A 15949-nucleotide genomic window follows, 5' to 3' on the forward strand; every position below is an offset into this window, starting at 1 on the left:
TTTTAAGGCTTTTAAAAGGCCGGCCTCTTCTTGCCAGCCAAATGTGTGTGCGTGTGGGCCGCAAAGTCAGTGTGGGAAAAGCATGCAGCACCTCTGTATGATAAGCACACATTCTGACAGATCAAATGGGGTTGCATTAGGACACACGTGTGAATACTGACACGGGAGTGCGTCCGACGTAAGCAGCGGGGCGCTGTGTCCATTTGCACATTCAAAATGGGAACTCTCTGGAGGTTTGCAATTAAAATTACCTACTGCCATCATCTGTGTAGGGAATTAAAACATTTGAATTCGGAGCTGTCATGACTTGGGAACTTTTTGTGTGGTCTTATACATCCATCAATCCATTCATAGTCTATTCTGCTTGTCCTCATTACGGACACGGTGAGCTAAAGCTTATTTCAGCTGACTTTGGGTGAGGGGAGGGTAGGCTACAACCACATAAATTCAAAGATGTCAGCTTTATTTTGCAAAAGAGAAAAACAGACTACCTGAAGAAAACCCACGCAAGAAGAGGAAGAACATGCAAACTCCACACAGGAAAGCCAGAAAAGAGACTTGAACACAGAACCTCACAACTATAAGGCAGACATGCTAACCACTAGCTACGTTTAACATAAAATCATTTGACATGTGCCTCCAAACAACTTCATCCAACTTCAGTGAGCACAATCATGTTTCATTTGCAACTGGAGCAAGGTGCCATAACGCATATCCACCACTAGTCTGTGCTGTTACACCATTTCTGCATTTCTGCTTGTGACCGACTTACTAAATAAGGGCAGAAGATGATGGCAGCATATATTACTTTCTGATGTAAAGATCTGGAGGGACTGCTATGAAAATTACAACTAAGACACTTGCAATCTTCTGAACTTATTTTGGGGTCAAAATATCAAAATGATGACGGTAGATGTGTGGCACATTTGTGATAAGTGCAAGGAATGAGGAAATTCAAACACTTGAACTATCAAAGTGTTCAATTTGAAGTTTTAATTGTGGCAAATAACTGTGTGACTAGAAATTCAACTACATCTGGCTTCACAGTACAAAACGTGTCCATTTTCTATTATCCTCATTAGGGTCGTGGATGAGCTGAGGCCTACGCCAGCTGACAGTTAGACAGAAGATACCCCAGTTAAACTAACGTGCATGTTTTTGGAAAGTGGAAAGAGAACAGACAGCATTGAAATTCCACAAAGGAAGGCCGGAGCCTGGATCGAACCCCCAACCGCAGACGTGTGAGGCAGATATGCTAATATGAGCAATACAGTTAACTAAATACAATTTCCCATAGTTTCATCTTCCTAAAATAATATTTTTCAGAAAGCACGAAAATTTAACCAAATATTGATTATATTGTATGAATTATTAATTTCATTTCAGGGGTAGAATTGAATGAGCTGTTTCGCTTAGGACGTAGCAGATTTTAGCAGAGGTGACCAGTATCATGAAATCAACCTCAAACATTTCTTCACAATAATGTTATATGTGACCTGACCAGTCTGAACATGACTCTCTGATTTCATGTTACATTTGTGGAATATGAGTTATGCAGCAAAGTCCCGTCATTTTTATTCATCTCGGTGGTGGCCATTTTGCCACTTGCTGTCGACTGAAGATGACATCACAGCTGCTCAGGGGCTCAGGCAACGACCAATCACAGCTCACCTGTTTTCTGAAGCTGAGCTTTGATTGGCCGCTACCTGAGACCTGAGCAACTGTGATGTCATTTCACTCCACAGCAAGTTGTAAAATGGCCGCCTTCTGATATTGATAATAATTGCTGGATTTTACTGCGTAACTCATATTCCACTAACACAATATTAACTACAATACTGTATTTAGATTAGATTCCATACAACATAATGTCAAGATTTTTTTTTTGTTTGTTTGTGCGTTGACTGCCCTTTTAAGGCAAAATAAATAAAGAATAAAAAATAAATAAATAAATTAATTAATTAATTAATTAATAAATAATGTGATTTAAACAATCCGATAAAAGAAAAAAAAATATGACCGACGTATTATTTTAAGAAGTTTATGATATAATGAGTTTATTTTACCAACACGTTGTCAAGTTTAATTTCTGAACAGACAGGCATATGCAAATTAATTCCAAAAATTACCAACATCATATGCGTAAATAGTTTTTCTTGTCTATCTTTTATTTATTTATTTAATTAATTAATTAATTAATTAATTAATTAATTATTTTTAAATGACATTAATTACGCCAGCTGACAGAAAAATAAAAAATAAATAAATACAAATTCGTATAGGATATCTTTTCCTCCCTGTTAGATCTACTTCAATTTCAACAAGCTCTACAGAAAATATTAAGTTCATTTTATAGTATACTTTTTTTTTTTTCACTCAACTTTTCACTCAACCACCTTGTTAATCAGACCAATCTTGGGCCAACACAAGTACCGTAATCAGCAGAAATCAGCAGCCTTGCTTGGACGAGGAGAAAGTAGAACATTTGGAAAGCTTGTGTCGAAAGCAGGCCTTTATGGTTTACACAACCTGTGCAATAAGTTGTGTTTTTGTAGTTTCCACTTTCTCTCACGGTGGAAGCCTAAAAACAGTTTCAAGTAAAAATTATGGAGTCATTTAAGCCCTTTCTCATCCGACCCAATCCCCATCAAAAGAACCTGTGACTCCCCTTTGAATTGTGGGATTTACCTGTGATATGAAGTGAAATGCTTTCAAGTAGAAATATGCTGTGAACTGACCTGAAAAATACTGCTTCAAAATAATCGTGTACTTGCTTTGCCTGCTTGTAAAACCGATAACAGCATCTTGCGCATTGCTATATGGTGACTTCATATCGCCCACTTCATTGTCTATAAAAAAACATATTGGTGGATCAGTTTTAAAGGAATAATCCGTGCTTAATTCCCTGTTCCAAATTGTGAGTGAAAAATAATTATTTATTAGGACTGCTCTAAGGTTTTGTTTTGTTTTGTTTTTTTAAGCTTTGATTCCCTATAGGAAATCCCGCGGGAAATCATTTTTGAAAACGTTCACTGAAGTGACAAAGTAGAAACCTACAAAAGTTAATTCTATGAACCAAAACTACTTATGCAAAGCAGTGTCCCAGAAAAAAACTGTTTTGCTATGTAACCCCAAGCAGGTCAAATCAGCGGATCTTCAGTCACTCAGCATGTGTGAAACATTCTTCTTCGGGTTCTGTCAACTGGCCTCAACATCAAGGAAAGTGGGCAAGCGGGGCAGCAGATGTGCCGTCTTTACAAGCGAGGCTTACTAACTTTTGGATTTTTTATTTTTTTTTTGACAGCACTTAACAGGAAGGGACTGTTCCTTTATAGACAGCTGGACGAGTTGAACAGTTGCAAGGCACTTTTTTTTTTTCTTTTGTTGTGTATTATGGGCTAATTTGAACAGATTTCACCAGTCTGGGGTATTGAAGTATTATTATTATTATTATTATTATTATTATTATTATTATTATTATTATTATTATTATCATTATTATTATCATTATTTTAAAAAACAACAACAAAAACAAAACAAAAGGTCATATACACTGAACTTTGGTATTAAAAGTGCCTGATTTACAAAAAAAAAAAAAAAAAAAAAAAAAAAACAGCCATTAAATTGCTCTCTTAAAGGGATACTTGACTCATTGAGCCATTTTCAGCAGTAAAAAAAAACAATATTTTGTCTATAATTAATGTGGTAAAGTAATTTTTCTACTTGCTGTCGACTAAAGATGACATCATCACCTGTGCTGAGGAAGTAAGTAACGACCAACCCCAGAAAAACGATGAACCATGATTGGTCGTTACCTACTTCCTCAGCACAGGTGATGTCATTATCAGTCGACAGCAACAGGAAAAAATAATTTTTAAAGTTATTAATTGTACATGAAAAATAATGAATTGATCAAATGAATTCTGAACAAAATATGGACTTTTCACTGCTAAAAATGCTTCAATTAGTCAAATATCCCTTTAAAGATTGCAGTGCAATTAGTAACAGGTGAAAAATTGCATATTATATATCAACGTTAAAATACCACTGATTCTAATTGCATTTTAAAACATTTTTCAGTATTTTAAAGTTGTTGTTTTTTTTTTTTTGGTGGTGGTTCATTTTTTTTTAATCCATTTCCCATTTTAAATCCATTAAATCCATTTTCAATTTATTTTTTATTTTTTTTTAACAGGTTAGGTTTAGCACAGTCTCTCAGGCCTACAATGTTCACTTTCGGCAGCCATTAAGGCAAACTGGTCTGAATTACTTGTGGTCATTTCCAACCTGTGAAATTAATTTAGCCTCAATGGCTTCATATTGTAAGGTAACTGACGGTGCAATGATTCACTCTCCTGAGTTCCATGCAGGCAGCATGGGTTTGGTTTTCACTCAGTGACTAAGTGTGAATGGTTGTCTGTCTATATGTGCCCTGTGATTGAGTGGCGAGGTAGTCCAGGGTGTAGTTTGCCTTTCGCCCGATGTCAGCTGGGATCGGCTTCAGCTTCCCGTGACGCTGGAGCATAAGCGCTACACAACATGGATGGATGGATGACTTCATAACGAGAATCCCCGGGGATGTATTTGAGTTGTCGGTAGTCCAAGATTTATGATGGTGTGGTATTTCAGTATCACTGCTAGTGGCTCATGCTAGCTACAGGTTCCTCGGGACTGGGAGCACCTTGTTGGCAGTAAGATCAAGAAATAGATTTAAAAAAAAAAAACAGACATGTTGACAGAGTTGACCATTCAGAAAGCAGAGATGTGATGAAATGAGATTTCTTATGGTAATGAAATTGCAACAAAATTGGAGGTACATTAATGAAAAACGAAATCACCACGAAAGATTAACATAAACACAGATGTGTAGACTGAGAGAAAGTTAAAGTGTGTACATCCTGTATTTAAAAAGCGCATTTTCCTGAGTGAATCCGGCAGACTGCGCCTTTACGCACCTGTGTTTTTCGACACCCTCCCTTCTTACTTTGACCATCTCCAAACATTTGTGTTTTTGTTCATTTATTTTAACTGAGTCAAATGCCATTTTTAGCACATGCCGCAGGCCACTGAAAAATGGCCGGCGGGCCGCAAATGGCCCCTGGGCCATATTTTGGACACCACTGGTGTAGCATGTCGCATCGTCCAATCAGCTCGAATTATTGTCCAGAATGTCCCGCCTTTTCCTGACGAAATGACTGTGGAGAGGTACCATCTGGCTATTGCCAGGTTAAGATATTGTAAGTGACATCACACATTGTGCCTGTAAAAAGCGCATTTAAAAGCATAATAAATCTACTTACATAAGGTGCACAAAGAGTTTTTGGTGTGGAAACATGTCATACCTTTGCGTAATAATTGCGTAGAAATTCCAATGAAATGACGATGACTGAGCAGACGTGCTCAGGGTGGCCCCGGAGTCATAGATATGGTGACAATTGAGAATTATCATTTGGTACGGCAACAAATTACTCAGCGGCGTCCTACTTTTTAAGACGTATTCGACACTACTGAGCTGGAGGCCAAAGAAACGAAAGAGTGAGCGAGTGGGAGACATTAAAGAAAGTGTCTACAATTCAGACGCCATGCAAGAATAATGAACAAGTGTAATAGAATGACACCCAGGATGGCAGATAAAGAGTGCAAATGAGGTGGTGCAAATTAAGTATGAAAGAGGGGAAAGTGCCAGAGCTTTGCCTTGTTACAGTTGCTATACTGTATTGCAGAATGACAGAACGGTACATTTACTTCTTGTCGTTTGAATACAATTTTACCAGCTCTTCTGTTCTCTCACTGTTCAGCAAATCTGACACACTAACTTGCAAAGAAACACCTGACATTTCTTGCACCTTGGCAGGTGAGGATTAATTTCAGTGAATTAATAGAAAAAATGTGGCAAAAATGTCATCCAGGTGTTATTGTGTGACATGGGCACCACCCGGCAACTTCTTCTGTCTTATTCTTTGTTTTTTTGTTTTACCGAAGTTGGAATTTTTAGTCTGATATTGGAGTCCCAGACGTGCAGGAACACGAAGCAGAATTAGAAGAAGCCCCAGAATGACTGCAAAGGGTTTCCTAATGAAGCCTCACAGTCCCTGCGCCAAAGTGACCCATTTTTCTATCGCTCCTCTCGCTTCTTCCTCTCCCATCATTGATGCAGCTGCCCTAAATTCGTCACCGGTTGAGAATATACATGAATTTAATTAAAATGGGCAAAAATGACCGGTCAAGATTCTTCTATTCAATTTCACCCAAACCATTAGTCCTTCGGATTACTTGGACTTGAGCGGGTGACGAGTCCGACGGGGGTCAGTCTGCATCGGTGGCGGGAAATGTCACCGTGGAAATGACAACAGCACAAATGAACTTTCATTTCAAAGGCCGGAAAATGAGATTGAGTTGATGACATCACCGTCGATGTCCTTCTACGTTTTACCTCAAATCATTTCATGGTGCCAATACGGAAGGAATAATAAAATTTTCCTTTTTCTCTCATTTAATCAACTGCAGAGAGTATTTGGGGTTTATGGAAGTATGGCTTTTATTTGAGGGGAGACAAGTTGTATTCATTGGGTGGTGCTTGACATGATGATTATTTTTTTTTTTTTTAATGAAAATGCAGTGAAATCTGAACAGTTTCTCAGTGGTTCTTTTCTTTCCGTGTTTCATTCCTTCTGATTGGTTTGTGTGAATTTCACTCACTGTGTTGTTTTCATTTTCGTTTTACTCATTGACAATATCGTCAGTCAATTTTAGTTAACATTAAAGTCTCAATGAATGTCTTCTATCTTAATTTTTGTTTCATTTTCGTTTCGATGAAAATTATGCCGAATTTTTTTTGTCGCTGACTCAATTGCAGGAAGCTATTTGGGACACCTGCAGGAGGTCGTCACCACAACAACAAATTGTTGTATGTGTTTCGGTTGCATATTATAGCGAGACTCCATGGTAGTTATTATAGAGTAAGTAAAAGCAGGTCTAAGTTGTGGCGCATCATCATCATCAAATTGAAAATGTTTCTGGGCAAGAAAATACAGTCTGCTGCTATGCATAATGTATATTTAAGGAATACAACACTGTTGATTATATAAAAAACAAAACCAATTGTTCATTTGTTATATTGTCGTCTTTTTATTGTTTTGATTGCTTCAGGATGATGGGATAACCTGCCAAGAAATTGCTCCTTAAATAGGGCTGCTCATTTATGAGGAAAGTATTAATCAGAATTGATTTGGTACTAATTGAAATCACGATTAGGACAATCTTTTTTCTTTTTTTTTTGGTACAAAACAAGAAAATGTTTAAACATGAATAAATATTAAGACAAATAAATTTCTTTGAAATGTTATAATTATGCAAGTTCCGTTTAGCCCACACAAGATTTATTAAATTAGATATTTTAAAATAAAAAAGGTGCAAATATATACATTTAAACAACTCAAAATTAGTAATAATAATTTTATTTTTGTTGACGAATATGTTGATTTTGTAATTGTGGAGTGTAATAATTGAAATTGTAATTGAACTTCGATTAACTGCAGAGACCTATCCTTAAAGGGATACTTTTTACTTATTTAGCAATTTTTGGCAGTCAAACATTAATATTTTGCCTATAATAATTTGACATTTTCATTATTTTTCATGTACAATTACTACCTTTTAAAACACATTTTGCAACTTGCTGTCGACTGAAAATGACATCACCTTTTGTCACAGCTGAGCTTGTGAATGTCACAGGACCAAACCTAGAAAACAGGTGAGCTGTGATTGGTTACCTAAGCCCTTGTGATGTCATTTTCAGTCGACAGCAAGTTGCAAAATGTTTTTTAAGAGATAGTAATTGTATGTGAAAAATAATGAAAGTATTAAATTAATTATAGCTAAAATATTAACTTTTTAGTGCTATAATGGGCCAAGTAAGTGAAGTATCCCTTTAAATGAGGTCACTTATTAGCAAAAGTGCTCCGCAAAGAAAAGAAAAAAGGTTTATTCGAGCCTTGCGATATAATATTTCTGCACAAGTAGCTGAGATGTCTATACAATTTAGGAATATTTGGATCAGTGTGGACAAAACTGAGAATCAATTAAGCAGTGTTTGTAATCACTCGGGCTAATGTCGCCTTATTTGATTTTTCATGGATGCAACACAAAAGATGCTGCAAGTAAATATGGAGACTTTGAAGTGGTTTAAAAAGCACCTTTGATCACTCCGAGTAATGCTGATGAATAATGCAACCAATCACTTTTGATGTGGAGTAATTACCACCTAGAAGAAGGTTATATTTTTACCAGCGTCTGTTGGTCTTGTTGCAGAAAATTTGATGAAATTTGGTGGGGAGTTGTAGTTAGATAAAAACACAAAATGGTCGATCTGTTAAACAGCAATCAGAAAGGGCAAACCTTCCACTTTTCACAAATTGCCACTGCAACCGCTTTAGCACCAAAACACCTCTTAAGGAGGATTGAACTTTGAACTGTGGGTTGCTGTGAGCCTGGAACGTTCATCTTGGATGTTGTGTGCGTGCGTGTGTGTGTTCCTCCGATTGCCATTGGTTGGACATATTTTTTGGAAGAGCCGTAAAGAGGCAAAATGCTCAGGATTTTGATTTTAATTTCTCGGATGTGCTCATACTGTAAGTGGTTGTGTAATTGGTTTAATTTTAATTGTCAACAAGCTTCAGCAAAAATTGGGAATTATTACCTTTGTCAAGCTGAGTGTGCAACTTTCACACGTGTTTTTTTTTCCATGAAGAAGCAAGAATCCGACTGATTTTACAGTGTCTCACACAAAATGGCCGAGACTAGGAGAACTTAAAATGAGCTTCTTAATAAGATACATTAAAAAAATCCATCCATCCATCCATCCATCCATCACAAACACTTTTGTCCATCCATCCGTCCGTCCAGCCATCCATCGCAAACCCTTTTGTTCATCCATCATCCATCCATCCATCCATCCATCACAAAATATTTGTCCATCCAACCATCCATCCATCCATCCATCCATCACAAACCCTTTAGTCCATCCATCCATCCATCCATCACAAACCCTTTAGTCCATCCATCCATCCAACCATCCATCGCAAACCCTTTTGTCCATCCATCCATCCATCCATCATCCATCCATCACAAAACCTTTTGTCCATCCATCCATCCATCCATCGCAAAACCTTTTGTCCATCCATCCATCCATCCATCCATCCATCGCAAACCCTTTTGTCCATCCATCCATCCATCCATCCATCCATCGCAAAACCTTTTGTCCATCCATCCATCATCCATCCATCACAAAACCTTTTGTCCATCCATCCATCCATCCATCGCAAACCCTTTTGTCCATCCATCCATCCATCCATCCATCGCAAAACCTTTTGTCCATCCACCCATCCATCCATCCATTGCAAACCCTTTTGTCCATCCATCCATCCATCCATCACAAAACCTTTTGTCCATCCATCCATCCATCCATCGCAAACCCTTTTGTCCATCCATCCATCCATCCATCCATCCATCGCAAACCCTTTTGTCCATCCATCCATCCATCCATCCATCCATCCATCCATCCATCCATCCATCACAAAACCTTTTGTCCATCCATCCATCCATCCATCCATCCATCCATCACAAAACCTTTTGTCCATCCATCCATCCATCCATCCATCCCAAACCCTTTAGTCCATCCATCCATCCAACCATCCATCGCAAACCCTTTTTTCCATCCATCCATCCATCCATCATCCATCCATCACAAAACCTTTTGTCCATCCATCCATCCATCCATCCATCGCAAACCCTTTTGTCCATCCATCCATCCATCCATCCATCCATCCATCCATCCATCCATCCATCCATCGCAAAACCTTTTGTCCATCCATCCATCCATCCATCCATCCATCGTTATCTAGCTATCTTGCTACTGTATATTCCTAAGCACCCTTGTCTTAGACCTCTCTAGCTGATCCAATAAAAAAAAAAAAAAAAAAAAAAAACATCCTTCAAACTATCTATCCATGAATCCATTGACTCTTAGCTCAGACATTTACCTGAGACTACTTTTCGTAGTCCTGCAGGTCGGGACGGAAGAACAAGGGACGAGATGGAAAGAAAGGTGCAAAGTCTCAGGTAAATGTCTGAGCTATGTTCTTCCGTCCCTACCTGCAGGACCGGATTCTCCCCTTGCTTTAAAACAGCCTCTCACTTAGATCTCCCCCTTTCTCTCCACTGCAAGCCTACCTTAGCTTGACCTCACATCCTTCTCTCCTTTCCTTTGCTCTTTCACTTTCCGTTCTTCCCTAAACTTTCATCATACGCCTCACCGCTTGATCTATTAATCTCTCTGTGTCTCTCACTCAGTCTTCCTTATCCCCTTGGCTCCTTTACTCCCTTGCCACCTCTCCTCCTCCTCCTCACCCCATTTTTCTCACCCTTCCCAGTTTCGGCACCTGCTGTTGAAGACGTCTAGACCAGTGATGGAGTGAGTGAGGAGAAGAAAAGACAAATAAGATTAGCGAGAAGACGAAAAAAAAAAGACATTGAGAAAGGTTCATGATCGGACATTTGTTACAAATGAAGACATTTCTTTGCGTTTTCATCGTGTACGCGTGTGCGTGAGCGTGTGTGTTAGGCTCCAAGGCAACAAAACAGCAATCATTCACCGAGTCACACCCACTTCACAACTCTGTCCTCTCAGTTGTCATTTCTTCTTAAATTGCGCCCCACTTTTTGAGACCTGCCCAATTCGCACATGCTATCAAAGTGTAAGAAATGTGATCCAAGGGGAATTTTGACATTTTCCCGCCACAATAAGACGCTCAAATCGAATTTTGCCAAAGTGACGGCAATCGAGGCTCCAGCCCAGTGATGAGGGAAACGAGGACAAACAGATGCTAGATTACATCTTTATATGACACGCACACACACACGGAGCAGCGTCTTTGATCGACTTGCGCGCTTCCCACTGAGCGCTTATGTGTGTGCGTGCAGCAGGATGTGGTAATTAACCTTTCTCCTGCTGAGCCGAGCTATTAAAACTACGACTGTAAAGGGGTTTTGTCACGATCATAAACCATGACACAGGTTGGTTTGTTAAGAGCTGTTGAACACATACAGTGACATTGTGTTCAGCATCGTGCAGAGGACATTGTTCCAAGTCCATATTAAATTTTCTATAATAATGAGATATAGCCTTAAAGCAACACAACATGAATTACTAATTTCCCAGTATTGGATGAGGCAATTGTGTACAAAGAATAAAAGTCCAAATATCTTTGGCATCTTATTCCCTGCATTTTCGTGATCACGTATCCCGTAAGCCGTCTTCGTTCATTTACATGGGAATTTGCTGATGTAATGAGCGAGAAAAAGACGTCTTGGATCCCAAATACTGTTCAGAGTAAAGTCCTCAACACGCCCGGTTTCACGTCATTCCGTGTTGGGGTGGGCCGGTTGGGTGGTGTCCGCTCCTAATGTGGGCTAAAGCGTTCTTAGTATATGTAGCTTAGCCTAGCAGAGAACCCGGATGTTTACCGTTCACTGGACTCGCCGACGGCCGGAACTGCCAGTTTTATCACGCTTTCAGTTGGAAACAAATCTTTGGTGTGTCCGCCATGGCTGTACTGCTTTTAAAGAAGTGATTCTTTGTTGTCAGGCGGACATCAAAGATGAATATCTTTGATGTCCGCCGTGGCCCGCGATAATTCCTCGTGAGTTCATCGTTGTCATTCATTCAATGTGTATTTTACGCAATATCACGACGATCACGTGACTGTCCAAAATGACCGATATAGTACTTAAATTGCAAAATATTCATAAAATGTGCTATAAATTCATAATTGCTCAACATAAATTGACTTTTTTTTTCAGGGAAGAGTTGAAATGAACCATTTCACAGATTAGCTGGTTAGTTTTTTATAAGTCTTGTGTTCCTTTAAGCTTTCATAAACATCTCAGTTATACACTAGCTACACATTCAAACATCTTTTATTTTATTTTTTTGTAGGAAATCCACCTTAAAAGTTACCTACTTTATTCATTTGGTTTATCATTTATCCATCCATCCACTTTCTTAACCGCTTGCACCTTATATGGGTCGCGGGGGGTGCTGGAGCCTATTCCAGCTGACTTCGGGCAGTAGGCGGGGTACTCCCTGAACTGGTAGCCAGCCAATCACAGGGCATACATAGACGAACAACCATCCACACTCGCATGAATGTCTTCGCAATGTGGGAGGAGACCGAAGTACCCGGAGAAGACCCACGCAGGCACGGGGAGAACATGCAAACTCCACCCAGGAAGGCCAGAGCCAGGACTCAAACCGGAGTCCTCAGAACTGGGAGGCAGACTTGCTAACCACTCAACCACCGTGCTGCCCCCCTTTATCATTATTTATTTATGTATTTATTTTGTTATTTTATTACTCCATTTGAGAAACTGACAATATATATCTTTGTGAGGACCAAGAGGGAACATAAACACAAGTAGAGAAGAATACAAAAATGTGATGAGAGATCTTCAGTCTAATTTATTATATCAGAAATAGCATACAATGAAAAGCTCTAAACAACACTTGGGGGCTCGTTATTATACTGATTTATTTTCTACCATGACTTACCAAGATGAATGCGCACACATGAAAAAGTCTCACATTGGGGCCAATGTGACAGATGGGCCAACGCAAGTGAAACACGCGCCTTTGTGCCCTCAAGTGCGTTTAGTGGACCAGCACTAGCCAAAGCTTAGCCGCTAATGAGGTTCTACTCGTAACTCCAACTGAGCCCATTCCAAATAGTGGTGACCAGGCACACATCACGGGAGGGAGGCTGGGCTGTAACACACACTTAAAAACAACCTTGAGCACCAAAGCAAATAAAACACCAAGGGGCACACTAACATGCTATTGCTTGGCAGTATCATTTAGTTAGACATTTAAGGAAGGTTTTGTTTATATTTTTAGGTCACAATGTCATATATTTAAAATATTGAGCTAAATGATACTTTATTACTATTATTTTTTTCACCAGCAGCAAAAAAAAAAAAAAAAAAAAAAAAAAAAAAAAAAAAAAAAAACAGAACTACCTTATAGTAACGACTTTCTAATTGACTACTATGTTTTAGCAAATATCATCCAGGAGTGGTCAGTGACTGAACTACAGATGTATCAATCAATCAATCAATCAATCAATCAATCAATCAATCAATCAATCAATTTTTATCCCTGTAAAGCCCGATCAATGAAATACGAGAGAAAATTCTGATTCTTTGTAGAGCATTTATAGATTATTATTATTATTTTTGTTTTTAAATCAACTTCCACATTTTAATTTTGATTTGTGTCATATTTGATACATCTGGTCACAATGCTTTAAATTCTAAAACTGTCATATAATAAAAAATAAAAAAAAGAGACATATTAAACATATGTATTAGTATTTTCAAAAATCAGAACATTTCTCACTATTCATAAATATAGGTGTCTCTCCTTTCTCAATTGGGGCGATCTTGCAAGATCAGCGGGGTGATACTGACCTCTAATGGATTATCCGTGCAATGCATGTGTCAGATCATATACATCAGGGTTAATGGGAAAAAAAAATATTGAGCTCATGAAACAGAGGGTTCAAAATGTCTTGTATTTAATATGATACGGTTGTCGTTATATTATCCCCGGAGGGCAATTAAAAGGCACAGAAAAGCAGCAGAGTTATAGTGGCTTGTTCTCACTGAATAATTTAGCTACTGATTATAGTTGTTTATATAACGTGTTCATGATTGTGTACATGCTACATACATGACACTGATGCTTTGTTGATTATTCTTTGTGTTGTTACAGACCACAGTAAATAAATAAATACATAAATAAGTAAATTTCCTTAGAGCCTTATTTTGTTCCTGGCACATGACATACTTTACCTCAACTTGAAGTATTCAAGTCGACTATTACGACACATCATCTCTGCCTGAGAGTAATAAGTTGGAGATCCACTCGAGCTGCAAACCCTGATCCGCAAATAAACAATAACAGCGGATGTGCTCGGTAAAAGTTGGAGGCGGTTATGACTAACAGTTTGTGACAGTCAGTTAGAAAGCATTGTGGATGAGGATTTGTTGTACTCTATGTTATCATTATTGTTTGTGTGGGAGCAGTTCAATGCAATAACACGGCTATTCTATTAAATCTCATGTTCTCAAAGTGATAGTTTAACTGCTAGAAGATTCTTCTATTATGTCTTCAGAAAGCAACTACCACTACTCACCGAGGGCCTGATTTACTCAGTAGCGGGCACTAAATTGAGTGTGTGTGTACTTTTTTTCAAAGATGCTAAATTGTGTATCAATTCAGTTTAACAGATTGTGCACATTGTTAGCAACAGGCGCATGCAGTGATAGGATTAAGTAGACTGAATATGCGCAGCTAGAAAACCTGTGCACCTTTCCCCTCTTTCACACATGGGTGATATGGGCCTGAAGGAAGTTTGACAGATTTTTAGCAGATGTTGAGCAGATTCAACCCTGGGTGCCCTTGATTAACAGATCACGCTTGCACTGGTTTTTGAAAAATACATTACTAGGTGGGAATAAGGAAACAATGATCTCAGCTATTGCCATGCTGAGCCCAAATGACCAACATTACTGGACTTTTTGGACTAACCAGGACACCTGGCAGGTAGTTTTAGTATTAGCCTTAGAGCTAAGAGGTACTGTTTGGAACAGGTTTGTAGATTAGTGCGCGTCTATCAGCTGCATGCGGGGCGCCGCTCAGTGATACGAACGAACAGAAAAGTAGTGCCGGCGGTAATGGCGTCTGACTTTTTTCAGAAAGGAGTATAGTGATGCAAATGTATCATTCTTTTGAACACAAATTGTTTTTAGAAGAAAAACGCTTTTATTTCCGTGACCCCAGCCAGCTTGCTGGACTAATTTCCTCTCGTCCAACACCGGACCAGAACTCGTGTCACAGAACGCTGTCAGGGGTAAGTCAGTGATGATCGCACACACTGGAGGTGAGGATGAAATAGAGATTCATGTCAACAAATCCGAACTATTCCTTTAACGAGGTTCTCTATCTATCTATATTTTTGTTTTTGTTTTTGGTGTGTGTTGTGAGCAAAAACTTTGGTTGTGAAAATAATAAGAGACCTTCCAGCCATTTATGAAACAGTACTAATAGTCAAACTCACAAATACAAAATGAAAACAGCTAAAGTAGGTCACAATGCATAGACAGAAATCCAGACGCTCACACGTAGACTAACTGCCAATGATCCTAACTATATATTTTGGTTTTGTGACTTTTTTTTGTCCCAACATACAGTAATTCAACAAACTATTTATTCATTTATTTATTTATTATTTACACATTCTTTTATTATTTGTAATTATTTTTTATACAAAATAATGTTTTTTTCCTCTTTATTAAAACAGTGCTTGTGCTGGAACATATGATAGAAATATTACTTTCCTATACAAATAAACTGTTTTTTACAAGCTTGGTCACAAAATGAATTAAGCTCAAAAGTCAAGGCAGTAAGGTACCAATGTATGCAGTTTAGTCCACAGGGATCATAACTGGGGCATTATGTGTTGTGTTAATCAGGGGGAAAAAAAACAAATAACTTTTTTTTGCCCACACAATTTCCCATAACACATCATAAATACTAGGGGTGTAAAAAAAAAAAAAAAAAAAAAAAAAAAATCGATTCGGCGATATATCGCGATACTACATCGCGCGATTCTCGAATCGATTCAATAATCGGCAGAATCGATTTTTTTTTTTTTTTTTTTTTTTTTTTTTTTTTAGGATTCACACCTTGAGCATGGAAGAATGTTATATGAACGGAACATTAAGCCTTAATATTTTATTTTAATGCTGTTCAAACATGAAACAGATTACAACCTCTATAAGACTGAAATTTCAGATAAATAAATAATACATTTTCATATAAATCTTACACTCT

General features: G+C 38.2%; 1 protein-coding gene across 29 annotated transcripts in view; it reads right to left on the minus strand.

Moving 5' to 3' along the window:
* Positions 1 to 15949, minus strand: part of LOC144021419 (receptor-type tyrosine-protein phosphatase delta-like) — a 202966-nt gene that overhangs the window by 140183 nt on the left and 46834 nt on the right. The window lies entirely within an intron of this gene.

This window comes from Festucalex cinctus, chromosome 6, assembly GCF_051991245.1.
Source record: "Festucalex cinctus isolate MCC-2025b chromosome 6, RoL_Fcin_1.0, whole genome shotgun sequence".
Lineage (NCBI taxonomy): Eukaryota > Metazoa > Chordata > Actinopteri > Syngnathiformes > Syngnathidae > Festucalex > Festucalex cinctus.